At 45.4% G+C, this 14376-nt stretch overlaps 1 pseudogene across 1 annotated transcript in view; it reads right to left on the bottom strand.

Moving 5' to 3' along the window:
- Positions 1–14376, bottom strand: part of LOC311135696 (unconventional myosin-XVIIIa-like) — a 112643-nt pseudogene that overhangs the window by 23914 nt on the left and 74353 nt on the right. The window contains exons 25-38 of the transcript in view: positions 13197–13324; positions 12914–13068; positions 11852–11975; positions 11513–11713; positions 11322–11432; positions 10670–10774; positions 5886–6032; positions 5520–5633; positions 3662–3778; positions 3271–3354; positions 1718–1855; positions 1130–1315; positions 898–1040; positions 229–273 (exon numbers count right to left, since the gene is read on the bottom strand). The product of the transcript in view is annotated as an unconventional myosin-XVIIIa-like (transcript). The remainder of the gene's footprint in view (positions 1–228; positions 274–897; positions 1041–1129; positions 1316–1717; positions 1856–3270; positions 3355–3661; positions 3779–5519; positions 5634–5885; positions 6033–10669; positions 10775–11321; positions 11433–11512; positions 11714–11851; positions 11976–12913; positions 13069–13196; positions 13325–14376) is intronic.

Genomic DNA, 14376 nt, shown 5'->3' with positions numbered 1-14376 from the left:
TCTATTTGTTTTTAATTTTCCACAGCGGTGAGAATCCCTCAAACAGTAAGATAGAGACGTTAACCTTACAGTAATTTGAACCAAGTTCCTTCTGCTCAAAATGTCATCATAAACAGCAGAAGTGCAATGTCTCCTGAATACAGCACCATTCTCTTGTGTGGCAGTGATTTTAAAACCAGGAAATCAAACAATACTGAGAAAAATAATGGATGCATTGTCCATTCTCACGTTTTGTTCTTTCGTTTCTGATACTTTGTCACCATGCCTTGTAAACTGGCCGATTAGTGGGAGAGGAAACAACAAAAAAAGGGGAAAAGAGAGAAACAGAAAATAAGAAATACAGCCAACAGATTGTGAAAAATAACAACCCGGGGATGTAGTGTGCCTCAGGATAGATGGAGCTACATTGTTCGCGAAAAGAGGACAATAAGCCTGAAAACAACTGCTGCAGAAAATCTGATGAACATCATCCATACTGCACAGTTTTGGGCATTGATTCAGAATACCAACTCACTCATTCTCTCTCTGACCCCATTGTTTTAAAAGGGAAGAGGGAGTCTAAACTCATTCTCAGAGGCCATGTATGGCTGCCATGTTTACTTCAGTGGTGCTCAGAGGTAGTGTAACCCTGAATCTGCCCATAAAGAGACCTCAGCAGGCAGCTAAACAAGTGGAAAAACATTTAGCACAGGGGAGCAGATTAAACCAGGATCATTGACCAATAGCTGAGAGGATACAATAGCTGAGAGGAGAAAAGAGAGGGAAGAGAGAGGAAAGAGAGAAAAGAAGAGAAGAATGTGGAGAAACTACAAAATCTGGTCAAAATAATGAACAGGTGTTTTCTGACAATTTTATTACTAAGATAAACCATCCTTCAGGAGAGAGGGAGGGACCTACTTGTTTATGAGGTCATCTTCTCCGTCGCTGTTGACCATCTCGTCCTCGATGGCAGCTTGCAGGTCTCCGATCCTCTTGAAGGCCAGTTTGAGGTCCGCCTGCAGGCTCTGATTGGCTGCTTCCAGACTCTCTATGTCCATGTCCTATTGGGTCAGGATGACACAGAACTAGTGACCGTCACCCCAAAACGCTTGCCCCACCCCACAAATGTGGACTGCACGCTCTTCCTTACCAGCTCGTGCTTCTTGCGGCTGGCCTCAGCCTCCTTCTTGGACAGCTCAGCCATCTCCTCTTTGATGTCCCTCATCTGTCTCTGCATGCGTTTGTTCTGCTCCTTCTCCCTGTTCTCGCCGTTCCCGCGGTGGTCTCTCTCCTCTGTCATCTTCTCCAGGTTCTCCTTAAGACGGCCCGTCAGGCTCTGGGGACGAGGAGACGGAACCGGGTCAGAACTTTCTAGAACCTCATTGAACACACAGCTGAGACGTCCTGCATAGGTGCCGGAACAAATTTCACTTTGAAGTTTGTGGTTAATGTAGTTGGAGAAGGGTTAAATTGAGGCCACTGAGAATTTCAATTGAGCCCAGGTGTGAAGAAATCACAGCTGGCCAGAGAAAGATAGTATGGCTGTCGTAAAATTTGGTCAATGACCCAAATGTGGCCTCACAGCTTTCCCTCTACCTCCCACATACAAGCCCCTCTCTCTCACTTGCTCACACACACACACAAACAAAACTCTCCCTCCCTCCTTTTCCCACCCCCTCGCTACCTCCCTTTACCTTCCTCTCTCTCTCCCATTCCCTCTCTACCTCCCTCGTCTCACCTCCAGGCGTTTGATCTGGGTCCTCTCGTACTCTAACTTGGTCTCCAGCTCGCGGATCTTGGCCTCCTGCCTGCTTACCAGGGACTTCTCCACCATTGACTGCTCCTGGAACTCCAGCTGGCTATGCAGGGATTGCATCTGGAGGGGGGCAATACACACAGAAGAGTACTATTTACACCGCTCTGAACACCCCCACTCTGCCCTACACAACAGACCTCTCTCTTCTCTAATCAATACTAGGCCGCCATACTTTTACAACAGATGAGTGTTTATGGCAAAAATAAATACATTCTCCTCTTCCCTTCATCTGCATTGTGAATAGCATCTCTCCCAGCTGAATTTATGGGAATCTAGCCAGCATTATTGTTGCCCTACATGCTATGCGTATCTAATGTTAATATCCAATAAGCCAAGGATAACATAACCCCAGTAGCCTGTAATGGCCAGAAGGAGAGGTGGAGAACCAGGCCTGAATAACGATCACAGATTCCACTACACAGCTTTGTGGAGGGGAAGAAGATCAATGCTTTGCAAACTTGTTCCATCTTAAGACTTTTCTCATAACTGATAAGAGGATGAAAGAGATACACTAAATAAAAGTACCCAAAATGCACCAGGGCTACTAATGAGGAGCTTTGCATCTGATAGGAGGATTTGGAGCTGGCCTTTCATGTGATTAAAGAACACAGTGTTCCTATCATAGTGGATCTGTTAATCACTACAGGGCTACAGGATTTAGATGGCTATCTATTGCTGCCTTTGGTGGCAGCTCTTAAAACCCCCTTACAGCCAGCAGTGTTAGCGGTAAGATCAGGCACTAAGCACACAGACAGAGCTCTGAGCCTCTCCAGGTAAAGGTCAAGGTAATAGTGTAGGACAACATGTATGACTGTGCTGAGGGCATGTTGTCCTCTGAGCGGCTGACGAATGTGCAGGACTCCAGTCACCCGAGCCAGTCTGATGACCCTCTTAACATCTGGCAAACAGTATCGGCGCATCGGGTCTCAGACCAACAGGCTCCGAGACCGCTTCTACCACCAGGCCATCAGACTGGTGAACAGCTAACCCTAGCTGTGTACCTGCTCAGACCTGCATCTTAGACTATTTGCATTGACTATCCACACATCCAACCCGTACACACAAGCATACACACACAGTCAACGCTGCTGTTCCATTTATTAAACTGCAGACAAAGACACTATCCACTTTATATTTGTAAACACAGTCATACTCGATGTTACACATTCATAATTTATACTGAATATCCTATTATTGTGTACATATCAGCTTTATTCTTTTTCTTACTACTTACTTCTACTTGTTATTTTAGATTTGATTGATTGACATTCTACTGCACTGTTGAGGGAGCCTGAAAGTAAGCATTTCACTGCACTGTTTATACCTGCTGTGAACTGTGTATGTGACGAATAACATTTGATTTTATTTGTAGATAGGTGTGACAGGGATGGGTAGAGGGGGATAGGTGGGGGACATTCAGTGGGATCGGGGTTCCCCTGGCGGGCAGCCATGGCAGTTTGTGTTGTAATGTGTACCTTGTCCTGGATCTCCTGCTTCTCTTTCATGGCTTCCTCCAGCTGGGCCTGCAGGTCACTGATCTGGGCCAGGTCTCTGGCAGACTGACATCACAAACGCACAAGAGACAGTTACAGTAGTTTCTTATGTGGAATGGTAACATTGAACGTAGGTATTTCTTCTTAGGAGGTGGGTTAATATCCAATAGTAAAGTATTCCAAATAATATATATTGTCGCAATCTTATTATAATTAATATAATCTCTTGTGGAACAGATTTAATCTCTCTGAATGCTATTTAGTGGCATTTATCTCTAACGTCCCAATAAAGTAGCTGAGAGGGATGTATGTGCCATAGTTACAGTGCAGGTCTATAGAAAAGAGGGTGTGTGGGTGTTGGGGGCAGGGTTACCTGGGAGGCGGCAGCCTTGTGTTTCTTCATCAGCTCGTTCATGTCCTCCTGGTCCTCCTCCATACGAGACTGCAGGTCGTTCTTCTCCCTCTGCAGACGTGACACCTGCTCCTCAAGCTGAGAGAGAGGGGGGAGAAAGAGAGAGAGAGAGAGCAAGAGACAGAAAGGCAAACTTTAGCACCTAATATTAAGCTGTTTTTCAACCAGAGCCAGTGAAAGTAATCAATGGCCATCAGCTGGTCAGTCCCAGACCCAATAAGTATTGAATGGCCATCAGCTGGCCAGTCCCAGACCCAAGCAGTGTTGAATGGCCATCAGCTGGCCAGTCCCAGACCCAAGCAGTGTTGAATGGCCATCAGCTGGCCAGTCCCAGACCCAAGCAGTGTTGAATGGCCATCAGCTGGCCAGTCCCAAGCAGTGTTGAATGGCCATCAGCTGGCCAGTCCCAGATCCAAGCAGTGTTGAATGGCCATCAGCTGGCCAGTCCCAGACCCAAGCAGTGTTGAATGGCCATCTAAATGGATATCAACCCGTGGCCTGGCCCTGGTGGTGGATTAGTGTGATTTACTATAAAACCTGATTGGGTCATTTAGGCCTTCAGACAGACCTGTGTGGCCAAAGCACCATGTATTGGCACTAGTGTCCTAAGGCAGATCATCCGATCTTCTCTGAAGGGAAAGACACCTGTAGGCTCGGCCCTAATTTATGTGCTCTCTGTCACCTGGAAAACAAAGGACAATGCCCAAGGACTAGTCAGCCCTTTCCCCTCTGAGGGGGCCAAAATGTATCTCTGTTACAGTATACAGAGGACTGACTACTGTGATAGAATGTATGGTAGCTATCTGAAACTTGTTCACTGAGGAGACTCTGATGCTATCTATATGGATGTATGATCTTTGTGGTAATTTGTATCTGTACAGGGTGAACTCTGAATTACTCCATTATGCCTAATGCTTGCTTGTATATTTTAATTATCTTTATGGCGTCAGATAAACATTTTAAGTCAAGTGTGATGTATATATAATTTACTGTATATTCACATATACAATATTACTGCCCACTACACACCCAGCCTCTCAGTATGCCTTCCCAAACTAGAGACATTTAGAAGACCTTTCATAGCCATAAACGCACCAATTAGCAGTTCAGACTACAGGGCCGTCATGACTTTCTGCCCTCCCCAGAGGACCACAAGTGTCACTCTCCTCCCATAATTTTCTCTAAATCACAGAGAGCACTCTCCTGGGGAGACGATTATGGAACGGATTAATGAGGACAAAAAATATAAACAGTTAATTAATCCATTAGCACATAACCGAGAAATGCAACATTTCCAGAAAAAAATACTTATCATTTCAATGTTCCATGATGGTGGGGAAAGATGTGTACATTTTCATGGCAGTGTTTTTACACAATATTAAAATAGTCTGCCGTGTGTGAAAGGGGGAGTAAAAGATGCAACAGGCTCGCCTGCTGTTTCTAATAACACTGTGGTTTGTTTTTGTTGTGCCATCTAAAACGTGATAAAACGCTGTAATTACACAAGGTCATTTGGTGTGTAGTGTTGCAGAGATTACAGGTTTGAACCTCCACTCTTTGTCTCTACACAATGAACACCTGGCTGAGACACACAGAGGGCTGTAGGAGGGAGACTCGTGGTGTATACAACAGTGGACTAATGAAATAAACACCAAAATATAGTTTTTGAGGGGTATTTTCCTTTAAAAGGAAATGGAAATGCAGCACACTGATGTGCACGTCCTCCGTACTCTGTGTGCAGTTCACAGTAGGCATTAGGCAGCTATAATGGTAGGGACTCCTCTCAAAACGATCTTGGCAACGGAAGGATCTCACTCACCGACATCTTGACTTTGACCACATCCTCCATCTGGATGTGCAGGTCCTCGATCTCCATCTCCATGCCCTTACGAGACTTCACCGCCGCCGCACATGTGAACTCGGACTCCTCCAGCTGTGAAGGGAGATATAGCAGGAGGGAGAAGAGAGGGGGAGAGAGGATTACAAGGTGAGGGTCAGGGCGAAAAGCTAAATCAGGATCTTCCGAAATCAGAAAACTCAACACCCTGTCCTTGATCAGGAGAGCAAGCGCAATTCATTTTGACAGGATCATTTGTAGTGGTAGAGCTGTCAGAATGTCACTAAAGTACCAGATTGACATGATGATAATAAGATGGGCCATTTAGCGTAATGTATGGTGGTGTACCTGGTTTTTGAGCTGGGCGGTCTCTCTCTTGCTGGGGGCGTTGTTCTTCAGGTGGTCCAGCATGATCTGGGCGTCAGCCAGCAGCACTTTGGTGTGTTTCAGGTCCTTCCTCAGCCTCTTCTCTGTCTCCACGTCCCTGCAGCCCACCTAGAGTAGAACCCCTAAACAGTAACTACTGGGTTCACCATGAGCTCCCACCTCACAGCAAACTATCAGAGCCCATTACAAGACACAGAGGTAGATCTTGTTGTGATGAACTTGTGGGACATAATAATCAGTATTCCCAGACAACATCAAGGTTAAAGTGGTGGGCACACATATTCACGGCTCGCCCACACACACGAAAAAATGCACTACACACGCAACACACACCAGACCTCGGTTCAAATTGACCTTGGTTCAAATTGAAATAGGACCTTTCAATTACTTTCAAAGACATTTAGAAATACTCAAAAACAAACTATTTTCAAATACAAATATTAAAATATTCCCATGCATTTGAACCCAGGTCTCTTTGGTATTTCAAATAATCTATTTGGAAATAAGGATTTGAAAATATTTTCAAATCGTGTGCTATTTATACGAAATTATTTGAAAATACTTTCAAATACTTCCAATAGAAGTAGCTGATTCGGGCCACATTATTTGAAAACTCAAATACACATAGAACAAGTATTTAAATAACAAATAATCAAATTCAAAGGTATTTATTGGTCACATGCATCGTAAACAACAGGTGTAGACTAACAGTGAAATGCTTACTTACGGGTCCATTTCCAACAATGCAGAGTTAAGATAAAAAATATATATAAAATTGAAAGTGACACAAGGAATAAATACACTGTGAATAACGAATAAAAATACCATGGCTAGAAAATAACATGTTTATATACAGGGAGTACCAGTATCGAGACGATGTCCAGGTGTACGAGGTAATTGAGATAGCTATGTATTGTACATATAGGTAGGGGTGAAGTGACTAGGCAACGGGATAGATAGACAGTAGCAGCAGCATATGTGAAAGTGTGTGTGTGTGTGTTGGGGTGTCAGTGTAAGTATGTGTGAGTGTGTGGGTAGAGTCCAGTGTGTGTGTGCATAGAATCAGTGCAAGAGAGTTGGTGCAAAAAAGGGAAAATGAAGGTAGTCCGGGTAACCATTTGATTAGCTAAATAGCAGTCTTGTTTAGAAGTCTTATGGCTTGGGGGTAGAAGCTGTTCAGAGTCCTGTTGGTTCCAGACTTGATGCATTGGTACCGCTTGCCATGCAGTAGCAGAGAGCACAGTCTGGGCCTTCCTCTTACACCGCCTGGTATAGAGGTCCTGGATGGCAGGGAGCTCGGCCTCAGTGATGTACTGGGTCGTACACACTACCCTCTGTAGCGCCTTGCGGTCGGATTCCAAGCAGTTGCCATAAAAGTGGTGATGCAACCAGTCAAGATGCTCTCGATGTTGCAGCTTTAGAACTTTTTCAGGATCTGAGGGCCCATGCCAAATCTTTTCAGCCTCCGGAGGGGGAAGAGGCATTGTTGTGCCTTCTTCACGACTGTGTTGGTGTGTTTGGACCATGATAGATCCTTAGTGATGTGGATACAGAGGAACTTGAAGCTTTCGACCTGCTCCACTACAGCCCAGTCGATGTGAATGGGGGCGTGGTCGGCCCTCCATTTCCTGTAGTCCACGATCAGCTCCTTTGTCTTACTGACATTGAGGGAGAGGTTGTTATCCTGGCACCACACTGCCAGGTCTCTGACCTCCTCCCTATAGGCTGTCTCGTCGTCTTCAGTGATCAGACCTACCACCGTTGTGTCCTCCGCAAACTTAATGATGGAGTTGGAGTCGTACGGAGGGGACTAAGCGCACACCCTTGAAGGGCCCCCGTGTTGAGGGTCAGTGTGGCGGATGAGTTGTTGCCTACCCTCACCACCTTGGGGCTGCCTGTCAGGAAGTGTCCAAGATCTAGTTGCAGAGGGAAGTGTTCAGTCCCAGGGACCTTAGCTTAGTGATGAGCTTTGAAGGCATTATTGTGTTGAATGCTGAGCTGTAGTCAATGAACAGCATTCTCACGTAGGTGCTCCTTTTGTCCAAGTGGGAAGGGCAGTGTGGAGTGCAATAGCGATTGTGTCATCTGTGGATCTGTTGGGGCAGTATGCGAATTGAAGTGGCTCCAGGGTATCTGGGATAATGGTGTTGATGTGAACCATGACCAGCCTTTCAAAGTATTTCATGGCTACAGATGTGAGTGCTACGGGGCGATAGTCATTTAGACAGGTTACACTTTCGCATTCTTGGGCACAGGGACTATGGTGGTCTTCTTGAAATGTTTAGGTATTACAGACTGGGTCAGGAAGAGGTTGAACATGTCAGTAAAGACACTTGCCAGCTGGTCAGCGCATGCTCTGAGTACACGCCCTGATAATCTATCTGGCCCTGTTTGAAGGTCTTACATCGGCTACGGAGAATGATAAGGTTTGAACATTAACACCCGCCAAATGTGGGTCAATTTTGTCATTGGCGGGTAAGAATGTCTATTTCACCAGCCACGTTGGCAGGTGGTCACATAGAGCATTTGGGAACATTCCTTTTTTTTTATCCAAAGGCCACATGTAGAAGTTGGTCGAATTGACAAGAAAGGCTACTAAAGTGTGACTTTGTCCTCATGTTTTTTGGCCAGTTGGTTGTTTTTCAATGTTAGTTTGAGTTCGCTGCAACTGTCTGCTGCTAGGAAGACGTTCCAGTCAGAGATTTCTTTAATCACAGACCAGCAAGTGCCCAAGTTACCATGGTAAAGGGGCAGCTGAACATTTTTGTCTCACCTAATGATTGTGCTTGATTGAGCATGGATCACTCCTAAAAACGTTGTAATTTCTTATAATTAAAACACACAAATACTTTAATTTGTTCTCCTAGATATATTTGTGTGCTTCTACATTTCTACTTAGAAGCACATCATGTACTCCTTGTAAAAAATGTCAGCGTAGAGCCCTGAACTATAATAATAAATAAGCCACATCACTCAGCCTTTTGTGGATGGGTAGGCATTTTGTTGATTCTTGATGTTCAGTTGTAGAAGCAACACACCCCTTTACTTATTACTAGTAATACATTTCTTGTTTTAGAAAAACAAAGCATGCTCATCCGTTTATTTTGTATGTTTTTGGTGTAATTATGGGGCAAAACAAATGACGGTTGGTAAAACAAATTTGAGTGGCTGGTAGATTTCTTTAAATCTACCTGCCACAGTGGCTGGTGGACCAAAAGGTTAATTTCCCACCCTTAGCATGATCACACAGTCGTCCGGAACAGCATCTCTCGCATAGTTCAGTGTTGCTTGCCTCGAAGGGAGCATAGAAGGCATTTAAATTTGTCTGGTAGACTCGTATCACTGGGCACTCATGGCTGGGTTTCCCTTTGTAATCCGTGATAGTTTGCAACCCTGTCACATCCGACGAGCATCAGATCCGGTGTAGTAGGATTTGACATTAGTCCTGTATTGACGCTTTGGCTGTTTGATGATTCGTCGGAGGGTGTAGCGGGATTTCTTATAAGCGCCCAGGTTAGTGTCCCACTCCTTGAAAGCAACAGCTCTAGCTTTTAGCTCAGTGCGGATGTTGCCTGTAATCCATGGCTTCTGGTTGGGATATGTACATACGGTCACTGTGGGGACGACATCTTCAATGCACTTATTAATGAAGCCGGTGACTGATATAGTAAACTCCTCAACAATATCGGATGAAGCCCAGAACATATTCCAGTCTGTGCTAGAAATACAGTCCTGTAGCTTAGCATCCGCTTCATCGGACGACTTCCGAATTGAGCGAGTCACTGGTACTTCCTGTTGAAGTTTTTGCTTGTAAGTAGGAAATCAGGAGGATAGCATTCTAGTCAGATTTCCCAAATGGAGGGTGAGGGAGCGTTTTGTATGCGTTTCTGTGTGTGGAGTAAAGGTGATCTAGAGTTCCCTGTAGTTGCACAGGTGACAAGCTGGTAGAAATGAGGTAAAACGAATGTCAGCTTCCCTGCATTAAGTCTCCCTGCATTAAAGCCTTAGTGCCAGCATCTGTTTGTGGTGGTAAGTAGACAGGGAAGAAAATTATAGATGAAAACTCTCTTGGTACAGCTTATCATGAGGTATTCTAACTCACGCGAGCAGAACCTTGAGACTTCCTTAATATTAGAGGTTGTGCACCAGCTGTTGTTAACAAAGAAACACACACCTGCCCTTAAGTTTACGAGACGCTGCTGTTCCGTCCTGCCGATGCATAGAAAAAACAGCTAGATTTATATTAACCGTGTCCTCGTTCAGCCACGACTCTGTGAAAGACAGGATATTACAGTTCTTCAGGTCCCATTGATAGGATAGTCTGGAACGGAGCTCGTCCAGTTTGTTCTCCAGTGATTGTACATTCGGCAATAGAACAGAGGGTAGAGGGGGTTTATTTACTCTCCTCCATAGTTTCGTCAGGCTGCCCCCAAGTCAGCCTCTATATCTCTGTCTTTTCCTCTTCAGAGTGTCGGGGATTAGGACCTGGTCCTGGGTGAGCAGTGTGTCGGGGATTAGGACCTGGTCCTGGGTGAGCAGTATGTCCAGTGCGGCCGAGTCATTGAAGTAGAATTATTCATTCAAATCGAGGTTAGTGATTGCTGTTCTGATGTCCAGAAGCTCTTTTCGGTCATAGGAAACGATGGGGGAAATATTATATCCAACCCATGTGACAACATTTGTACAACATTTGAACCCATGTGTGACGCACACACACAGTGGTCAGTGACAGTGTGATGGTGTACCTGGTCCTGGGCAGACAGTAGCTTGGCCTCCAGCGCTCTCCTCTCACGCAGGACTTTTTGCTTGTCATCATACTCCTCCTCCAGCTGTACCTCCATCTGCTTCAGCTGTAGGATGGACAGACCGACAAGACAAGACAGGAGGGAGGTCAGTAGACTCAGGACAGGAACTACACAGTCATTGGGACAGGCTGACAGATGACCATCACTGCAGTGTCACCCACCAACATCTATCACACCACATGTTGTCCTCATAGGTCTAAGGTTAGAGGGCCAGATCAATGTCATACTACATGTGGCATTATATGTCTGACTGTCAATGTGAAATTACTGTGTGTAAGAAGTTCCCTGCAAATGTGTAATTCTAGAAGTATGTCCTCAAAACGTTCCAAACAACATGTCAAGTCGACAGCCATTACCAGATCTGGTTGTCATGCCATGACTGAATTCAGAGTGTAGTGTAATTTGACACATGATTGCCTACACATTTAATGTGTGTGTTTGTTGACGTGCCGGTCAGAGCTGTTTGCTGTATACGTGACATGGGTTGGCATGTTGTTACTCTAAAGTGGTGAGGTTATGCATAGGTGATAAAATCACAAATAGGCCTGCTGTGGAAAATACATCAGTCACATATTATGTGCATCCGTCCTACCTTCTTACTGCAGGACTGCCTGATCTCCTCCACCTCCTCATCCTTGCCATCGATGTCTTTGGAGTGGGTCTGCCTCAGACTCACCATCTCCATCTCCAGACGCAGCTTGGCCTGAAGGACACACACACAAACAAATAGACAGTTCTAGACCGAAAACTTCTATATGGGCTCTGTATTCTTCCTTTCTTCACCTGCTCCAGCATCTGGATGGTCCCAGCCTGTTCGTCCAGCTCCTCCTCCTGGTCGTTGACCTTGGCCTCCAGGTCGCGGAGCGTCTTCTTGGTCTTGGACAGCGACGCATCGTCCTTGGACTCCTGGGAGGACAGGTCCTGTAGCTCCACCTCCAGATGCTCCACCTTCAGCTGGACGGCACACAGGTCCATGTCCTTGTCCTGAAGGCAGGCAGGCAGGGGGCAGCACAGAGACATGGACACTCAAAGGACTCCTGGACTAGGCCAGACATAGAGAGGACATGGACTCCCCAGGGGGAACGATTACATTGTGATCTATCATCTGTGTCCAGGTTGTACCTGCAGCTGCTGGCGCAGACTGAACAGCTCCCCGGTCATCATGTCTCTCTCCCGGCCCAGCTTCTCTCTCTGTGTCCTCTCGCTCAGCACTTCGTCCTGGGACTGGCTCTGCTCCAAGTCAAACCTGCAACACATAACACTACTGACAAGCCTTCATACACAGACCTCTCCTTCACTCTCCACTGAGTTCGGTCTTACAGACAAACCCAATAAATCATCAATATTACAGATCATTTTCATCCAATAGGTTGTTGGATGCTATGAATGAAGTAGAAGATTTGATGACGCAAGCAACAACACTTTCAGTCTAAGATCAAATATTTAAGCAGGCCCATTTGTTGAATTAAATCACTTAGAACTTAATTCACTGCAATAAGAGGAACCATTTCACCTCCTCTCATCCCACTGAGGACTATTACTAAGAGTACAGCCTCCATTCTAGACTCATTATCAGCACTCAGCTTTAAATGTTAACAGTGGGCTGTTAATTTACAATAGCATTCTCATCATGACCATAATGTTCTATTCAAATGTCTGGGGCAGCCACACTTAGGAGTGTTCAACTGCATTGTGAAGTGTTCTAACTGTCAGGTCCCTTAATTCTCTTCTTTCTTCTCTAAGAGAAGCGGTCCTCGGCTTTGCACAGCTGAAAATGATTACTCCCACAGAGCATCTTCAATTAGCCCCAGGGGAGAGATCACGTTCTGCCACAGCACAAACCTCTCAAGTGCTAAAAGTCTGACTCATTTTCTCAGCTAATGCAATTACACAGATTACAGCCTGTCTCTATTCTCTGTTCAAATGAAGAAATGTTTATTTGTCTCCTGGGTAGGTCAGCTAGTGTATGTAAGAACATTTCAGGAGACAAAAGAAACAGGTTTCTCACTTCTCACTCTTCTGGATGGTAAGGCATCTAGTGCTGTATGTGTCCAAATGGAAATTTCTTTGAAAATTATTTATATAGTAATTGTTCTAAAACCAGAGCTGTTGAATGAAGGCTTTGCTCTTGTGTATTAGTGTGTGTGTGCGCGCGTGTGCCTGCGAGTGGGTGCGTGTACATACTTCCTCTGTTTCTTCTCCAGGTCGTGGTTGCGGCTCTGCTGGCCCTCCAGGTGCAGCTTGGTGTCCTGCAGCTCAGCCGTCAGTCTGCTACACTTCTTCTTCAGCTGCTGCACAGAGCGCTGCACCTCATCGTTGTCCGCCTGCAGGTCCGTCAGCTACACACACACACACACACACACACACACGTATGAATGTTATGATGCATATGAACATAACTCCGGTGAATATGTGCACCAGAGTAATACATGGTAAGGCCAGAATGAGTGTAACACCCAGGCCATACCCTCCTCTCCAGAGTTCTTTTACTCTGCTGCTCCGTCTCCAGCTTGTCTTCAAACTCCCGCTGAAGTCTCTTCTTGGTGAACTCAGTCTCCCGGATGGCTCGGTCGTACTTCAGACGCCACTCTCCTCCTGTGGGACAGACCAGTGACAGTACATAAGGTCAGGGAGTGACCGAGACAGACCATGTGACATTTGGAGTGACCGATCCTCTAATGCTGGACTGGCTGACTGAACGAGGCTCAACGCTGCTGAGGATCATTAGGATTTAGAAGATTTGCAGTGTCTCTCACATACACATGTTGCCAATAACAGACAAACTTTTCTTCTACCAAACTCTTCATCATGACTTGACAATACAAGTGGAAAAAGCTTCAAGAAACTCAACAAGGGAACAAGAATATCCCTGAAGATATCGTCTCAAGGTAAGATGACATTCAAAGTTCATCAACTACCAGTAAATACTTTTAAAGATTGACCGGACACCATTGAAACAGACTATAGAATCTGTAAGGGTTTAGTGGAGAGGCAGAACCTAATATGGCATATAGAGCTCTAACTGGGCCCAGAGCAGTGGCTGTCAGAGCCTATCTACACTAGAGCAGTGGAGACTAGAGGCGTGTCCAGGTTCATTTCTCAGATGTTTGAGAGGCTCTCCATTCCCCCTTCACACAGGAACACTGTAGCTTTCCACTACGAACAGACATTTGCATATATATAGCATATTGACAGCTTCAAGGGGCCACCGGCTCTGATCCACAATATTATTTTCTCATTTATCTGAAACCTTCAAACTCTGGCTTTATTCCTGAGGGTGTGGGGGCTGGGTACTCGATCGCCTTGATTTAGGGACAAAGAGACTCAAGGACAATAAACTCACAGCATGATGCCTCGGTAAATGCAGAAGGAGATCAGAGAGAAAGAGAGAAAGGACTAAGGCCTGACAGTGGGCATCTTAATCCCACACCTGTAAATCCATAGAAGATGGGCCAATTCATGGGCAATTTATGTCATTATGCAACTTTTGACCCAATTCTCCTACTGTATGTAGTCTCAAATAATGTACTACTGATGAGTCACACAACACCCTTCATATTACCAGCTTGGAACTATTAAATACCATGGGCCACTTTCTAAGCTGTGTCTGTTTGCCTCTGAAAAAACAGAAGTTGCAATTTACATCC

This window comes from Coregonus lavaretus (assembly GCF_964263955.1).
Source record: "Coregonus lavaretus genome assembly, chromosome: 10".
NCBI classification, from domain to species: Eukaryota; Metazoa; Chordata; class Actinopteri; order Salmoniformes; family Salmonidae; genus Coregonus; species Coregonus lavaretus.
This window is presented reverse-complemented; position numbering and strand designations above follow the sequence as displayed.